This window comes from Bos grunniens, chromosome 1 (assembly GCF_055505025.1).
Source record: "Bos grunniens cultivar Pamir isolate PY7600 chromosome 1, Bosgru_T2T1.0, whole genome shotgun sequence".
NCBI lineage: Eukaryota > Metazoa > Chordata > Mammalia > Artiodactyla > Bovidae > Bos > Bos grunniens.
Window position 1 is genome coordinate 99,570,723 of NC_141165.1, and position 15,587 is coordinate 99,586,309.

Sequence of the window (15,587 nt, forward strand, 5' to 3'; positions counted from 1 at the left end):
ATGGTACATACACAGCACCTTCGTTACCAGCTCTTTAATCATACATCCCTTTTCTAAGTTGGCAGGCCTATGTGGTTGGAATCAATAAACCTAATTCTTCTTGAAACATTACATAGTCAATGTGCTGTCTGGGAGAGAAAGATTAATGAGTCTCGCTTCTTCCTTTAATTCTACTCAGCTTCTCCCTAAGTTACACTGGAGGTGACAGTAAGAAAAGCAAGGATTTAGGAATCATCACAGAACCTAGCACATAATGGGGTAGTGGACAAGACGTGGTTCCACCCCTGGCTGTGTCATGCTCTGTGCAACCTTTGTGTTGTTTTACCTTTGGGGCTCTATTTCCCTGACTCTAACTGAGGGGTTGGATTGAGTAATCTTCAAGGTCCTCTCCATCTCTAGAAATCAATGAATTGTATGCTTTAGCACATTTTCTACTATCTCCTTTGCTTTGTTTGTGTTCCTCTCTGCCTTTCCCTAAAAACCGAGTAGGTTGATGGGACAGCTCTGGTTAAGGATGAGCTGGGGATAGTGACTAAGACTGCTGCTACTGCTAAGTCACTTCAGTCGTGTCCGACTCTGTGCGACCCCATAGACAGCAACCCACCAGGCTCCCCTATCCCTGGGATTCTCCAGGCAAGAACACTGGAGTGGGTTGCCATTTCCTTCTCCAATGCAGGAAAGTGAAAAGTCAAAGTGAAGTCTCTCAGTCGTGTCCGACTCTTCGCAACCCCATGGACTGCAGCCCACCAGGCTCCTCCGTCCATGGGATTTTCCAGGCAAGAGTACTGGAGTGGGGTGCCACTGACTAAGACTAGCTAGGAAAAAACACAGATGTTTATTTCCTCCCCTTTACTCAAGTCCTACTTTCAACAGAAACCTCCCCAAGACACCAGATGGCTTTGCCTTCTTCTGGAAGCTGGCTCTATAGGAGCCAACTCATTCTTTCTCATGTCAATTCTCATATTCCTTCTAACTCTAAGTTGATCATCTCCAACTTGGGGAGTGTCTCTGTATGGGCACTGGCACTGCTGTGTTGACAAACTGGCTCTTTCAAAATAAAGTCTTAATTTGTAGCATTTGTCTATTTTCATGGTAGAAATATTACTTTTGTGGCCAATTTCAAGTTAAAAATGATGTAACAACCTGCTTGAGAACTTCCTGAATTTTTAACAACCTGTTCTCATGAGGCAACATGAGCTTATTCCAACACACCACTGGCCTAACAGAGATTGTAAGTAAGAATCTTTTATTTCTTTTATCAATCCATGTCACTACATTGCAGTGTGCAGAGCAGGAACACAAGTGAGCCCTTGATTGACCGAGCCTCATCATGACTTGATAATCTTCTATCCCCAAATTCACATGTTGAAACCTAATCCCAATATGACAGTATTTGGAGGTGGAATCTTTGAGAGGGAACGAGGTCATAAGGGTGGAGTCCTCATGATTGGGCCTAGTGCTCTTACAGAAGAGACCCCAGAAAGCTCTCTCATCCCTTTCTGTCATGTAAGGACACAGTGAGAAGATAACCAGCCATCTATGAACCAGGAAGGGGCCTGTTCAAGTCTGCTGTGCTTGATTGTGCTACTTTGATTTTTAATGCACACATACATACCCATGAAAATATAATCAACTTTAACCTTCCGTGTTAGCATTTTAGAAAGCAGAAGGTACTCCTAAAGCTAAACTTTAAGCAGCATGAATTCCATCTCACACGGGAGTTTTCCTGTGGCCCATGGCCCATGGCCCATGCCCATCTGTGATTTACTCAAGGATTCCTTCTCAAAATACTATTCATGGTGATCTCTGGGAATTGACCATTAGGTCAGAGGAAGATTTTAGAGACCGATCTATTATTAGCAAGTCAGATATGAACTTCACAAAGCTTTAATAAATTAAAGAACCTCCTCTGTTGGGCTCTTTCTCTTTTTAGTTGTCTTGCTTACCTTTCCCCTTTGTTGTGTAAGCTTGCTTTGCAGGGCCATGCCAGTGGTGGCTCTGGGACAAAATGTTCCTTTTCTAGGCAGAGATGTTTCATCTGGAGCCAGATGTGACTTTCCTTTCAACCATAATGTAAGCATGAAAGTATGAAAATTAAAAGCACAAATAAAGTTTTATAGCTTTCTCTAGCAGCATCAAAAGCCAGGAAGGGCCATATCAGAATGTAATCATTCATTCTCCTTTCCTATTAACTTGATTTCAATTTCTCGTCCAGAATAAACATTTGACACATTTCTTCATTAGTGTGGAGCTGGAGAAAGTGCAATAACTTTGGCTCAGATGGGTTAATATTGCTTTACCCTGACAATTCTGGCTTGTGGAGTTTGGTGTTGGGTTTATGATTCCTACTAGGCTATATTACAAAGATTAAATAAAGAAGGCGATGAGGTTGCTGAGTGGTGGTTCAAAGTGGGATCACACGAGAGCAGACATCACAGGTCAAGGCTGGGGTGTGCTGGCAGAGATGTGTTCAAGACAAAATCGTGGCATCCACTGGCTATACTCACTCACAATGGCTTCCACCACCTCACCCACCAGAGACCCAGTGGCTCCTGGGAGAACTGCTGGGACAGACAGAAGGGTTGGAGAAGCCTAGACTCTAATCATGAGGAATGCATACAAGTTAGCTTACTGACAGGGTGAAGAGAGCCTTAAACTGGTGGCTGCCACCTTGCTGAAATCCCCAGTCCAAACAGGGTGAATACCCTGGCCCTGCTCACTCACACCACAGGTGGGAGATTAAGACCCACTGGGCCATGGGAAAAGACCTGGACTGGCTACACCAAGACAGCTAGCCTGGAGGGTGTGGGGTGTGATCCAGGTAATATGGTGGCAGCCATTGCCAGCACATGCTTGAATGGTGCCACAAGAGACTTTGTATTTCCTCTCCCAGCCAAGTGAGAGGGCTCCAGCCCCAGGCACTCTACATCACAGTTTAGCACTGCATCTAGGGCAGAGAGGTCCTGGGAGAAGACTGCTACAGAGGCAGCCCAGATCTCAGGTGGCAGTACAGCCACCTCAATTCCTGTTCTGACTCCCCAGTTCCAGTCCAGTGATTTCTCTGGCCCTACCCACTCCTCATGACAGACTTGAATTAGATCTAGGACAAGCACAACAGGGAAAGGGTTGTGACCTTGGGCTACATCTGAACAGAACTGCAGACACCTACACAGGTGATGCATAAGTCCTCTGTGAGCACATTGGCCTCACTTCCTTGAGCAACCTCCCCCACCAAGGGGCAAAGCATACATTCGAGGGGGTCAGAGCCTGATAGAGCTTGCCCCTCAAGGTTTCTACTCCAACAACTGGGGAGCATATATCCTGCAGCAGGGCAGCAATTGCCATGGAGCAGAGAGAGAGAGAGGAAGTCCTGCCTCACACCCTGCACAGGCTTCAGGTGCCCCAACACCAACCAAATCCCCTATCAAGGGGGATAATGATAATGGCCAGCATTAAGTGATGATGGCCAGCACACCCCAAGGAAATAACACAAGACTGGTGTCTGTGTCAAAATCAGACCTCACACCAAAGACACTGGATAGACACAGTCTATATAGGGACGCTCCCATATAAAAACACTCCTCCTAAACCACAATGGATAGTTGTTTCTCCCAAATTCATAGAGATATAAATAGAGAAAGTTAAATAAAATGAAAAGGCAGAGGAACTAGTGCCAATTAAAAGAGCAAGAGAAATCCCCTGAAAGAACTAATAATGAAACAGAGCTCACCTCTCTACCAAATCCTGAGTTTATAAAGGTGGTAATAAAAATATCAACTGAATTGAGAAAAATTATCAATATAAATGCAGATAACTGTAACAAGGAACTAGAAACTATAAAGATGAACCAATCAAAAATATGTAATTCAACTTCTAAGGCAGAAAGCAATAAATAGCCAACTAAATGACACAAAAATAAATAAGTGATCTGGAAGACAGAACAATGGAGATCTCCAATCAGAACAGTAGACAGAAAGACAACTGAAAAAGAAAAATGAAAGAAACATATGAGATCTATAGGATAATATAAAGTGTGACAACCTATGCATAATAAGAATACCAGAAGGAGAAGAGAGAGAGAGAAATATATCTAAAATGTATTTGAAGAAATTATGGCTGAAAACTTCCCAAACCTGAAGAAGAAAAGAAGGAAAGAGAATTCAGATACAAGAAGTACAGAAGGTCTGAAACCAGATAAACTCAAACAGGCCCACACCAAGACATACTATGATTAAAATGACAAAAGTTAAGGGAAGGATTCTCAAGGAAGCAAGAGAAAAACAATTATTTACAAGGGAATCCCCACAAGGCTATCAGCCAATTTAACTTTGCAAACCAGAAGGGAGTGGCATGACATATATTCAAAGTCCTGAAAAGGAAAAACCTGCAACCTAGGATACTCTACTCAGCAAGGTTATCATTTATAATAGAAGGAGCAATTTAATGAAAATTTTCTCAGGTAAGCAAAAACTAAAATGATCTTTCCAACTGTCTCTGCTATATTTCTACTGGGGTGGTTCACTGACACTCAAGTGCTGCGCTCATTGTCCTTTCCTCCAAATCTTTATATTGTGGTGAGTAATGCTGTCATTATCCCAGCATGCAGAAGTAGGACCTAAATATTATTTATTCCCACTAGTCTCTCTCCCTTGTCTCATTTCCAGTTAGGTACCAAATCCTGTACACCATTATTTTGAAACCATTCCTGACATCTTTGTTATTATGAAAGTAACAATAACTTTATTTTATATAACTTTACCTTACCCTTGTACTACTGTGGTTGCCTGATAATGCACTTCCATTCTTTCCTGACCCAGGCGAATTCATCTTTCTAAAGCTTCCCCACAATGGGTCACAATCTCCTTCCTTTCTTTAATACTTAACTTTGTCTCAGGATATGAACTGAGTATTTTTTAAACACAAAATCTACCCTTATATTAAAAGGTCTTCTCTAAACAGAAAAGAAGCACAAATGTATGAGAAAGGTAAAATCAAAATAGGAAAGGCAAACATATAGTAAAGATTGAAGGTCTCTTAAATAAGCATGTATATAGATGAAAATGATTTTAAAATGGTAAAACTGATCATAACTACAATTAACAGTAAAATGATAACATAAAGTTTTAAAATAGGACATCAAAGTCACAAAACACGAGAGAAGCAATTATAAAACTGTAGATATTTTACAATGTGTTTGAACTTGAATGACTATCAGTTTAAAGCAAGTAGATATAGTTATGGATTAACATCTACAAACTCCATGGCAACTACAAATCAAAAACATACCATAGATTTACAAAAACCAAAAACAAGGGAACTCAGCATACTACAAAAGAAAATCATCATCAAACTACAAAAGGAAAAACAAAGAGAATAAGAAAAGAACACATAAAAACTACAAAAATAACTGGAAAACAAGGATTAAAATGGGAATAAATACATACCTATCAATAATTACTCTAAATGTCAACAAATAAATGCTCTGATCAAAAGAAAAAGAGTGACTGATTAGATAAAAAACAAGAACCTGCAATTTGTTGCCTACAAAAGAGTCAGTTCAAGGTGAAAGACACATACAGATTGAAAGTTAGTAGATAGAAAACAATACTTTATGCAAATGGAAATGACAAGAAGGCAGGAATAGCAATACTTGTATCAGACAAAACAGACTTTAAAGCAAAGGCCATAAAGAAAGACAAAGAAGGGCATTATATAATGATAAAGGGATCAATATAAGAAGAGGATATTATACTTATTAACATATATGCACTCAATATAGGAAAACAAAATATCATAAGACTATACTATGAACAGTTATATATCAATGATTTGGACAATCGAAACAAAATGGGCAAGTATCTAGAACAGTCTGCAAAGACTAAGTCAAGTGAAATAGACAATTTGAACAGACTTAACAATAGAAGTGGAATGGAATCTGTAATAATAATAATAATAATAAAACCACAGCAAGCAAAAGCCCAGGACTGGATGGCTTTACTGGGGAATCCTACCAAGCACACAAAAAACTTATATTTATCATTTTCAAACTACTCCAAATAATCGAAGAGGTGAGAACACTCCCAAATTCATTCTATGAGGCAACCATGGGCTTCCCTGTGGCTCAGCTGGTAAAGAATCCACCAGCAATGCCAGAGACCTGGGTTCGATCCCTGGGTTGGGAAGATTCCCTGGAGAAGGGAAAGGCTACCCACTTTAGTATTCTTGCCTGGAGAATTCCATGGACTGTATAGTCCATGGGGTTGCAAAGAGTCAGACATGATTGAGCGACTTTCACAATTCACAATCATCCTGATACCAAAATCGGACAAAGACACTACTAAAAGAAAAAAAAATAAAATTACAGGCCAATATCTTTGATGAATATAGATTCAAAATCCTTAACAAAATAATAGCAATTCAAACCCAATAACACATAAAAAGAATCATACAGTACGATCAAGCTAGATTTATCCTGGGTCACAAAGTTGGTTCAACAGATGCAAATCAATCACTGTGATACACCACCGTAACACAAGGAAAGATAAAAACAAGACTATCACCTTAATAGCTGCAGAAAAAGCTTCTGCAAAACTCAATATCCATTCATGATAAAAAACTTTCATCAAGGTGTCTACAGAGGGAACATATCTCAACAAAAGGCAATTTATGACAAACCCACACACAACAAAATGGTGAAACGCTGAAAGTCTTCCTGTAACAGGAGGGAAAGGGGCAGGGCACAACTTTCAAAAAATGACATAGCCCAAGGACAACATAAACTGATTAGAATCCAATGGGACCAAGATGGCAGACAAGACTCAACCTTGATCCTGAATCAGCAAGTGAAATGACACACTCAGAGGTGCCATGACAGTTCCAAGGCTCTGTTAAAAGACCAAGGAGCGGGTGGTGGCCCAAATCCAGGAAATCTCCACCCCTTCCCCAAAATACTTGGAATAGTCCTACCGCTCACTAGCACATGAAATTACCCAGCCTATAAAAACTAAGTATCCCACATTTCACAGCCACCGCATTCACCCTCTGTGATGGTCCGTACTCTGTGGAGTGTGCTTCTCTCTGTATCTGAATAAGTCCACTTCTTACCTATCATTTTGTCTCTCACTGAATTCTTTCTGCAATGAGACATCAAGAACCTGAGCTTCATTAGGTCCTGAAACCAGGTGCTGTGGGTTTTGGCTGGGTTTGAGTTCCAGCCACTTGGGTTCGAGTCCCAAGCAGGGTTTTGGCTGGGTTCGAGTCCCAGGCACGTGGGTTCAAGTCCCAATCTGTGGTAAACGGTTTCATTCCCACTAAAGTCAAGAACAAGGCAAGGATTGTCACTCTCACTTCTTCCGTTCAACACTGAACTGGAATTCCTAGCCATAGCAATCAGTCAAGAAACAAAAGGTATCCAAATTGGAACGAAAGAGATAAACCTGTCACTATCTGCAGATGACATGACAGTCTATATCAAGAACCCTAAAGTCCTCACGTAAAACTGTTGGAACTAAGAAATGAATTCAGCGAGTGAGCAGGAAAGGTTAATGTTCAGAAATTGGTTGGCTTTCTATACACTAACAATGAAATATTGGAAAGAGAAATTAAGAAATAATCCCATTTAAAATTTCATTGGAAAAACACCTAAGAATATATTTAACTAAGGAGATGAAAGGCATTTATGCTGAAAACTATAAAACACCAATAAAGAAAATTGAAGATGACTCAAGGAAATGCAAAGATATCCCATGCTGTTGGATTGAGAGAATTAATACTGTTAAAATGACCATATTACTGAAAGCAATCAACAAATTTAGTGCAATCCCTATCAAAATACCCATGACACTGTTATAGAACTAGAACAAATAGTCTTAAAAATTATATGGAACCACAAAAGACCTAGAATTGCCAAAGTAATCCTGAGAAAAAAGCCAAAGCTGGGGATAACACTTCCAGACTTCAGACTATATAACAAAGCTACAGTAATCAAAATAGCACAAAATAGACACATAAGCATCAGCACAAAAATAGACACATATTTCAGTGGGACAGATTAGAGAGCCCAGAAATAAACACATGTACCTATGGTCAATCTATTTCAAAGGTGGTAAGAATATACAATGGAGAAAAGACAGTCTCTTAAGAAGTGGTGTTGGGAAAGTTGGACATCTACATGTAAATCAATGAAATTAGAACATTCCCTTACACCATACAAAAATAAACTCAAAATGGTTTGAGTTTCTTTGACATAAATCATAACAATATTTTCTTAGATCAATCTCCTAATGCAAAAGGAAGTAAAGCAAAAATAAACAAATGGGGTCTGACCAAGATTAAAAGCTTTTGCACAGCAAATGAAACCATCAACAAAATGAAAAGACAATGTACAGAATGGAAGAAAATTTTTGCAAATGATGTGATGGACAAGGGGTAAATATTCAAAATATACAAATGTGTATACAAATCAACATCAAAGAATGAACAACCCAATACAAAAACTGGGCAGAGGACCTAAACAGACATTTTTCCAGGAAAGCAGATGGCTAGCAGGCACACGAAAAGACACCACCACTAATAAATTAGCATTAGAGAAAGGCACATCAAAACTACAGTGAGGTATCACCCCACACTAGTCAAAATGGCTACCATCAAAAAGTACAAACAATAAATGCTGGAGAGGGTGTGGAAAAAAGGGCCCCTGCAGACACTGTTATTGGAAATGTAAATCGGTGAAACTGCTATGAAAAACAGTATGGAGGCTCCTTAAGGAAACAGAAATAGTACTACCATATGACTCAGGAAGTCTACCCCTGGGTATATACCCAGAAAAGAGCAAGACGTCTCATTCAAAAAGAGACATGCACCCCAGCGTTCACTGTTTACAATAGCCAAGACATGGAGCTCTTTTATAACATAATCAAGTTTCCTTGGTGACCTGCATGGGCTGCACTTCTACCCCTTCATGCTGGGGGAATGCGCATGACCTTCAAAACGTTTCAAATGCTTCTCAGCACCAGCTCTGCCCTGAGCAGAGCCACGTGCCCTGGTGGGTCTGAGGCAAATACATGTTTTCTGGGCTGAAAATCAGAACTGTCTTCCTCAGTGCAACTTCTAAATACGTGGGCATAGAAGAGATGAACATAAACCCTTACACATGCTTGGTCACTTCTGTCTCAGCCCAAGGGTGGCTCCGCTGGGTCTGCTATTGGACCTTAATGTGCTACCAGTTTAAGAGAAACAGCACATCTACACCCTGGGCGCTGGATGGAGACTGGCCGTGTCAGGACGCTTCCTCTTCTTGGGGTCAGCTTTGGTAGGAGTTTGGGCCTTGTCCTTGAATGTGGCCTCCCCCTAACTGCCCTGGCCATGACCCAGCTTGACCCTGCCTGAGCCAGCCCCCTCTGCATAAGAAAGGAGATTGCAGCCAGTGAGAGGGGTGTGGGGTAAGAGACTCAGCTAAAGGTTTCTTTACCACAGTGCAGACACTGTGGTTTTGTCGGAATCACGTCCAGGTTTGTGTGCGTTTGGTTTTATGAAAAACCCAGGGCCATTTGCCCAGGAGTGAAATGAGTTGACCCAACTCAGCCACAAATGATATTTTGGCTAAAGATAAGCTCCTGTAGGGAAGAGGGAAACCTCCCTTCTTTAACTTTAAAGGCTCTCGAAGGTTTGTGTGGTCAAAGAGGAAGAACACTGGACACCTGGGTTCTGCTGCTCCTCTGCCACCAATGAGCTGTGTGACTGATAGCCGGCCAGTTCGCCTCTCTGTGCTCCAGTTTCTTCACTTCTGAAATGAGTGGTGGGGGGAACGGATGACCTCTCAAAGCCCTTTCAGCTCAAACATTCTATGATTTTACATAGGGCTGTCTACGTAATTTGCAGGGCTCAGTGCAAAATGAAAATGCAAGGCTTCTTGCAAGGCAAGAATTTCAAGACAGCGAGAGCAGAACATAAAGACAAGCATAGGATCCTTCTAAGCACCGGCCCGTGTGCCTGACCAGACGGTGTGCTCAGGAAGCCGGCCTTGAGTCTATGGATGACCCTACACTACCCTTTTCTGATGGAGCTTCTGCTTAATATAGTGGGAAGAATATGGGCTTTGAAGCTGGAAAGACTTGGTCTTTACCAGAAACTAACACAACACTATAAATCAACTATCCTTCAGTAAAAACAAAAAGAAAGGCTTAGTCTTTAGTCTTGGCTCTATGCACTAGTGTGTGACCTTGGGTTCCTCATCTAGTTGCTCCTTGCCTCAGTTTCCTTGTATGTAAAACAGACAAATCACACCTACCCAGAAGGAAGGTTGTAAGCATGTGTTGGGATTCAGTAAACAGCATCACCAGTGTTGCAAGGTACTGTTATTCACATTAAACTGAATTCCATCTGAAGGAGGGTTTCATGGAGCTGTCGCTTTCTAAGGCAAGGTTATGTGCTGCTAGAGAGACTGTCAGATTCAAAACAGACTTTCTTTTGGCCAAAAAAAGTCACGAGTGGTTTTTTTAAATTTTTTTTACAGTAACTGCATCTGCAGTGCTGTGCTCCCTGGACCACACACTCTACGATTTAGGAAGTCATTCCATTCCCAACTGTAAATTATCTCCTGGGCCTGTTACTTTTTTCACTCAGCTCTCCATCCTCCCACTCGTTCCCCCTACTATTCAGGACTGCATATGGCTTTTGAGAAAACCACTTGAGTTCCACATTTGTTTCACGGCTATTCTTGTTCTCATTTGCTGTTACTTCACATGTATCCACACGTGCAGTTTTCCTCTAATCTCTCTCCTGAGGCCTCTCTCTGCTCTAGTTAATATACTGGAAGCCCAAGTCAGCCTCCGCCAGGGGAGGATATCATTCATTCACATAACCAGCCCCTCATTCATTCACTCACTCATTATTTTTTGAGCACTGATTGTGTGTGCTGGCCATGTTGCCAGGCACTAGGGATACAGAGATGAATAATGACCTTGGAGAAGCTTAAGAACTGATGCGGAAGAGAAATGAATGAAACTTGAAATACAACAAGGTAAATAGTTTCATAAAGGTTGCAGGTCTGGGGGTAGGGGGAGTATGACTCCCATGAGTTCAGTTTCCACCTGGGTGAGCCACAGAAGGAAACATTTGAGCTAGGTTTGAAAGGTAAGGAGTTTTCCAGGAAAAGATACAGCCATCTGAAAGGAATCCTCAGAGCTCACTGCTGCTTTGCCACCCCTTCCCTTGTCTCTAGTCATCTCCCTGACACAGGTGCCTCAGGATTGTCCTCAGGTAAGCCCAGCTTCATAGACTGGGCATGCCTGGGTGCACGGTCTCACCCCTTGCTCTGATGGATGAGAAAGTATGGAGGTATGAAGGAGGTATGGAGGATAAGAAAGTATGAAGCCCCTCCACCCTCCTGTTTGCCCGAGTCATGCAATTCCTCACTCCTCCCCACTATCTCTCAGAGGAAGAGGTCTCTTCTCCTCCCTCCTCCGAGACTCTAATCGCATCCCACCTCCTCCAAGATTTTATTACGTTTTCGCTCTCATAACTTCAAAATCTCAAACTCTCAAGCTCCTTCCCTTTGTCAACAAACAGATTCCAGTCTCACACAACCTAAAAACAAACACAACCTTTCTGAACCTTGCTATGCTCTCAAGCTATTGTGGTAAACTGCCTTCCTCTTACTGATACACTTGTTGAGGAAATCGGTTTCTTTTATCTCAGTCATTACATTCTCACTGCTCTTTCACTCCTCAGTTCAGTTCAGTCCAGTCACTCAGTCATGTCCGACTCTTTGCGACCCCATGAATCACAGCACACCAGGGCTCCCTGTCCATCACCAACTCCCAGAGTTCACCCAGACTCACGTCCATCCAGTCAGTGATGCCATCCAGCCATCTCATCCTCTGTCGTCCCCTTCTCCTCCTGCCCCCGGTCCCTCCCAACATTAGAGTCTTTTCCAATGAGTCAACTCTTCGCATGAGGTGGCCAAAGTACTGGAGTTTCAGTTTTAGCATCATTCCTTCCAAAGAAATCCCAGGGCTGATCTCCTTCAGAATGGACTTGTTGGATCTCCTTGCAGTCCAAGGGACTCTCAAGAGTCTTCTCCAACACCACAGTTCAAAAGCATCAAGTCTTCGGTGCTCAGCCTTCTTCACAGTCCAACTCTCACATCCATACATGACCACAGGAAAAACCATAGCCTTGACTAGATGGACCTTTGTTGGCAAAGTAATGTCTCTGCTTTTGAATATGCTATCTAGGTTGGTCATAACTTTCCTTCCAAGGAGTAAGCGTCTTTTAATTTCATGGCTGCAGTCACCATCTGCAGTGATTTTGAAGCCCAAAAAAATAAAGTCTGACACTGTTTCCACTGTTTCCCCATCTATTTCCCTTTCACTCTGCACCTCCTACTAATCTGGCTTTCAGCTCCTCTATCCCACTGAGTCTCATCTCTCAAGAGGCAACAGACCACCAGATCAATGAATCCACTGACCTATCTCCAGTCCTCATTCTCACCTACTCACGCAGCACTGAAACCCTAATGTGATTTATTCCAGGGCATTGTGCTCCCTGCCTCCTTCCTTCCCCCTTTCCCCCAACACCCCCTCTTCTCTTGTCACAGACCCCTACCCTTAGTCATCCATGTTGCCTCTTGGCCTCAGCTATAAGACTGACTCCCAAACCCTGCCACTGGGTTCCCCTGCTTCTCTAAGCCTCAAGCTCATCTTTCTAACTGTCTCTGCTATATTTCTACTAGGATGGCTCACTGACACTCAACTGTTGCACTCATTGTCCTTTCTCTGAATCTTTATATTTTGGTGAGTGTTGCTGTCATCATCCCAGCACCCAAAACCAGGATCTGAATATTATTTACTCCCATTTTTCTCTCTCCCTTGTCTCATTTCCAGTTAGGTATCAAATCCTGTACACCATCATTCTGAAATCACTCCTGACATCTTTGTTATTATCAAAGCAATTGCTTTACCTTACCCTTGTACTACTGTGGTTGCCTGGTAATATACCTCCATTCTTTCCCGACCCAGGTGAATTAATCTTTCTAAACCTTCCCCATGATGGGTTGCAATCCCCTTCCTTTCTTTAAACACTTATATTTGTCTCAGGATATCAACCACGTATTTTAAAATAACTTCTGATTTTTCTATTCAATTACACAAATTCTTGATTAGTGCCTGGTATGTACAAGTCCCTTGATGAGCAGCTGCAGAAAGAAGAAGATAGAGTCTTTGCCTTCAAGAAGCAGAATCCAGCTTTAAGAGAAGACCATTGGGAATGAGACAGAGAATGAGAAGAACTAGAAAGGAAGAGAAAAAGGCAATAATGAAATGAGAAATTACCATGAATGTTTGAAAAATGGTGAGTAATCCAGATTTGCTGAAGCACAGAAGTCTAGTGAGGTCCAGTCTAATTTAATCTACTTGATAAGCATGAAAATCCATGTATTCCTTTAGGAAATATAGAGTAAATGGTATAACTTAGGACTTCAGCTTGTTTGAGTGCTGTGTGTATTTGGTGGGGCACGCACATGCTGTGCTGGGTAATGTAGACATATGGACCTTGCTCTTAAGAAACTCACTCTCTTGACAGGAGGGGATGATTGCAACTCCACGTGGTAGACATCATTAGTACTAGTAGTGAAATTGTGTGCAGTGCCTCTGGCAGCCAGGGAAGGGAAGGGAAATTATGCTGGCATGAATTGTAAGGAAAATTATCAGAAAGGTAGCATTTGATTACAGCTTTCAAAAATGAGTTTGTCAGTGGAAAGGGGGAAAGTAGGATGTTTCAGGTAAAGGTAACAGGAAGAAAGGTGTGTGTGTGTGTGGTGGGGAGGGTATGTGAAAATGTGTTCATAGGAAGGCAGGTTCTCAGTGGGAGTGGGGGAAGTTAGCCCCAGGTAGGATGATTAATGGAGATGATTTTATCCCCCAGGGGACCTCTGGCAATGTCTCCAGATTTTCTGGCTGTCAGGAGAGTAACAGCAGCGTGGGAATTGGGGACTTCTAGGAAGGAAATTATGACAACCTAGATGGCATATTAAAAAGCAGAGACATTACTTTGCCAACAAAGGTCCATCTAGTCAAGGCTATGGTTTTTTCAGTGGTCATGTATGGATGTGAGAGTTGGACTGTGAAGAAAGCTGAACACCAAAGAATTGATGCTTCTGAACTGTGGTGTTGGAAAAGACTCTTGAGAGTCCCTTGGACTGCAAGGAGATCCAACCAGTCCATCCTAAAGGAGATCAGTCCTGGGTGTTCATTGGAAGTACTGATGTTGAAGCTGAAACTCCAATACTTTGGCCACCTCATGCGAAGAGTTGACTCATTGGAAAAGACTCTGATGCTGGGAGGGATTGGGGGCAGGAGGAGAAGGGGACGACAGAGGATGAGATGGCTGGATGGCATCACCGACTCAATGGACATGAGTTTGGGTGAACTCTGGGAGTTGGTGATGGACAGGGAGGCCTCGTGTGCTGCAATTCGTGGGGTCGCAAAGAGTTGGACACGACTGAGCGACTAAACTGAACTGAACTGAACTGAGTGGGTAGAAGCTGGACATGTTGCTACATACCTTACAATACAATAAGAACGGCACAGACAGTTCTTTACAACAAAGAATTACCCCATTCAAAATGCTGATAGTGCTGAGGCTCGGAAACTCTGGGGTATAGAGTATGACAATCCTAGAAAGAAGGAGCAGGAAATGAAATTGGAAAGATAGATCAGCATTCATTTGTGAAAGGTCTTAAACGCCATATGATATAAGGGAGATTTCTAGGAAGGTAAGAGTTTTATTTTTATTCATTTGGTTGGTCTCCTTTTAGTCAATGGTACTCATTTATAGTACTGTTCAATAAGAAGCAATAATGCTTACAAGTGACAAAGGAACATTTTCTTTATAAAATTCTGTAACTAAACTTTGAGATTATCTGAACAAAGATTTTCTTATGGAAAAGAGTTCATTGCTATGCCTCCCGTTCCTGATTACCAGCTAAATTCCTCTGCCCCCAGCCATGCCTTCACCTCCCATCCCTACGTCCATCCAAAGTGCCCAAAGTTATCCCGAGTCTTCTGGCTGAACTGACCCATGATGCACAAGGGCTGAGCTTGGATAAAGGTGGACTAGGTGCCTCTGAGACTGTAACCAGGAACTGATCACTTTAGCTTACAGTTAGGTATGAGTTTTCCCAAAAGCCTGGCTCTGGTCCAGGACTAATATATGGTGTTTGTGAATAGAAATCTTCTAAGCCATACTCAAGTTGGAAAAACTGAGTTTGTATTATCATTACTTAATTCAGTACCTTTCCTCCCACAATCTTGCATTATGAATTCCTCTCCCACTCAGAGCTGGGTTTTATTACCACTTCATGATCAGGAGGTAGATGGTTGGGCTGGAAATCACTCAGGAAACACAGAACTTCCTAAGCCTAGTTTCAACCTAAACAAAGGTTCAGTTCAGTTCAGTTGTTCAGTCCTGTCCGACTCTCTGCAACCCCATGGACTGCAGCATGTCAGGCCTTCCTGTCTATCACCAACTCCCAGAATTTACTCAAACTCATGTCCATTGAGTCAGTGATGCAATCCAACCGTCTTATC